The sequence below is a fragment of the Rousettus aegyptiacus genome, unplaced genomic scaffold (assembly GCF_014176215.1).
Source record: "Rousettus aegyptiacus isolate mRouAeg1 unplaced genomic scaffold, mRouAeg1.p scaffold_m13_p_19, whole genome shotgun sequence".
Taxonomy (NCBI): domain Eukaryota; kingdom Metazoa; phylum Chordata; class Mammalia; order Chiroptera; family Pteropodidae; genus Rousettus; species Rousettus aegyptiacus.
This window is the reverse complement of record NW_023416294.1, coordinates 1,828,208-1,831,683: the sequence shown is the minus strand read 5'-3', so window position 1 is coordinate 1,831,683 and position 3,476 is coordinate 1,828,208. Positions and strand designations below refer to the sequence as shown.

At 44.8% G+C, this 3,476-nt stretch overlaps 1 pseudogene; it reads left to right on the top strand.

The window, feature by feature from the left end:
• The first annotated feature begins 267 nt into the window (after positions 1-267).
• On the top strand, positions 268-2,608 carry LOC107508522 (annotated as a pseudogene).
• The last annotated feature ends 868 nt before the right edge of the window (positions 2,609-3,476 follow it).

Below are 3,476 nucleotides of genomic sequence, written 5' to 3'. Positions count from 1 at the left end.
AGAGTTTCTTTATGGAGTGCTGAAATTTTCTAAACTCTATTGTGGTGACAACTGTGGAATATAATAAAACGACTTGCAATGAAATGTGTAGTATATAATTATACCTCAATAATGCTATGAGTAAAAAAGGGAAAAAAATAATTACAGATTGTGAGAACGGGTATAACATTAGAAAATAGAAGCATGTAGCTAAAATTGAGGACAAGTTATACCATACTTTAGCTAGAAAGATGGGAAAGCTTTCTATGAAAGAGGCTGAAAAGAAGACTCAAATGTGGGTAGTTCTTGATGAAATGAGTAAAAGAAAGGGGCAAGTGGAAGGAATTATCTGGGGAAAAAGAAAGGACTGTGAGCCTAAACCATCAAGCCTAGACCAATAAAAAAGTGCTTCAATAGTCTTTTGTTTAGAGCTTTTGTGTATGTATATGTAAAGAAATTGTTGTGGTTAGTCGCAAGAGAAACAAAATGATTTTAAAAATCAAACATTTGTGATTTGGGGAAAAATGATATGTACATAAATTTAAGGAAAGAAGCATATATAAATAGCTATATATAAATTACTATATAGCTAGACGATCTGTGTCAACATTCTGTTTTTAAATACGAACTTTGGGGGATAGAAGGTGGGCCTCCTATTTTAGGGGCTGTGATCAACTTTACATATCAGGTTCATCATGAGTTTAAAAATAGGCTTTAAGGGACAATGGGAGCGCGGCGGCGGGCTCCGGGAGCGCGCCACCAGACCTGCCCCCAAACACGCAAGTTCAGCGGGCGCCTCATTGCCCTTATCCAGCTGGCGCGAGGCATCCAGGCATCGCCAGGCCGCCATGGGCTGCGAAACCCCGGGCCAGGGGCCAAAACCGCGCTACTTTACCTGGGACGAGGTGGCGCAGCGCACCGGGCGTGACAAGGACCGATGGCTGCGATAGAGAGGAAGGTGTACAACATCAGCGAGTTCACCCGCCGGCACCCTGGGGGCTCCCGGGTCAGTAGCCCCTATGCACGGCAGTATGCTATGGTTCTCTTTGCGGTCTTCCATGTAAACAAAGGCCTTGTAAAGAAGTTCATGAATTCTCTCCTGATTGGAGAACTGTCTCGGGAGCAACCCACTAAGAATAAAGAGCTGACGAGTTCCAGGAACTGCGGGTCACAGTGGAACAAATGGAGCTCATGAAAGCTAACCATGTCTTCTTCTGCTGTAGCTACTACACATCCTACTGCTGGATGTTGCGCCTGGCTCACTCTTTGGCTCTTAGGGACATCCTGCGTGTCATTCCTCCTTTGTGCACTGCTGCTCAGAGAAGTTGTGGTCCAGGCTGGTTAGCTTCAGCTTGACTTTGGGCATCTGTCTGTCTTCAGCACCTCTTCATGGAACCACCTGCTGCATCGTTTCGTGATTGGCCAGCTTAAAGAGGGTCCCTGCGAGTTGGTGGAACCACCAGCTCCATGTGAAGCCCAGCTGCTTCCACAAAGACCCAGACATCAATATGCACCCCTTCTTCTTTGCCTTGGGGAAGATCTTCTCTGTGGAGTTTGGGAAACAGAGGAAAAAGTACATGTCATATAACCACCAGTGCAAATACTTCTTCTTGATTGGGTCCCCAGCCTTGCTGCCTCTCTACTTCCAGTGGTATATTTTCTATTTTGTTATCCAGTGGAAGAAATGGGTGGATCTGGCCTGGATGACCATCTTCTACATCTAACTCTTCTTCACTTACGTGCCATTGTTGGGGATAAAAGGCCTCCCGGGTCTTTTCTTCATGGTCAGGTTCCTGGAAAGCAACTGGTTTGTATGGGTGACATAGATGAACCATATCCCCATGCACATTGATCACAACCAGAACATGGACTGCGTCTCCACCCAGCTCTAGGCATCATGCAGTGTCCACAAGTCCACCCACTGCTTTAGTGGGCACATAAACTTCCAGATTGAGCACCACCTTTTCCCCACGATGCCGTGACACAATTACCACAAAGTGGTTCCTCTGCTGCAATCCATGTGTGCCAAACATGGCATAGAGGACCAGTCCAAGTCCCTCCTCTTGGCCTTTTGCATCATCGTTTACTCACTGAAGGAGTCCAGGCAGCTCTGGCTAGTTGCCTATCTCCACCAATAACAACAGCCTCTCCTCTCCCTTCTCCCCCCAAGGAAGAGGAGCTTCTGAAGCCAAAGTAGAGAGGAGTGCGAGGGATGATGCCACTACAGTTCCATATGCAGAGGGAGTGGGTTTGAGGAGATAAAGGCTCTGGCTCAAACTCCTCCCCTTCTAGGCAGATCTATAGGAACACAACCCCTCTACTCCCCATTCAGAAGAAAGGATGGTGCTGATGGGGCAGAGATGTTATTTCTGTTGTTTCCTTTTTCTGGTTTGTCTGATGCAGATGGTCAGTGAACAAAGAGGGAATCAGGAAGGTGTTAGAATAGGGAGTATCTACTAAGCCCAGAAATCAGATTTACCTCTAAAATTCCACCAGGAAAGGGGTGACCTCATTTCACTGGTCCACTTCAGTGCCTTCTCCACCCTTTCATGCAAGCCTCAGAGATTCACAGGCTGGAGGGAGAGGGAGCAGCTGAACCTTGTAAGTAAGATGTAGAAAGGAAGCATTAACGCTGAGAATTCTAAGACCTGGCTAAACGCAGGGCCTGAGAGCTAACTTACTCTGGGCTGCGTGTGACTTATATCTGCCTCAGGCTCCCAGAGGAGCACTCTCTCCATTTTTAGAAGCAGGTAGGGCAAAGGCCAGGATGTCGTATTGGAGACATCTGGCCCTGAAGGATGCTACCCATACTGGTTTTGGTCTTACAATCCATCCAGGATACCAAGGCCCTAGGTCTTGCCAAAATGGCTAGAAGCGAGAATTGCTGGCCATTAAAAATCCCTTCAGTTTTTGATTCACCTCTTCTAACCAGCACTAGAGGAACAAAACACTCCTAAGACAGTGACTCTACTTCTTGCTCTATATACAAGCAAGCAGATAAGACAACTTAATCTCCTCCTAAGAAACAAATGTGGCTCATAATGGTTTCTCTTTCCTTCCCTACCTCTAACTCCAAGTTCAATACAATGCCAGTAGGCACAAGCAACTAAGGTAGAAGATACTGAATTGCATACTGTTCATGAGGGAACAAAGGTTTCATTCATGAAGAATATGAAAACTATAAGAAATTTTCTATAACATAAATTGTTACAGCATTACTTTTGAGCAGGAGCAGTGGGGTTAAATGTCATTAGTTCATAGTTCTAAACTTAGAAATAGGAAGATAAAAACAGAAGTTTGTGATCATCGTTGCTGTCAATAGGCATCTTAATTAACTCTCAACTCAATGGACGTATCTTTCTCTGCTGGAGACCAAGTAGGAACTTAAAATAATCTCTTGAGTATATCAGTCTAATACTGAAATGCACTTTGTTAATCTCATGGTTTTTAAAAGATAAAAATAGTTTAACCTATCTCTAGGGAATAGACGTAGGTAT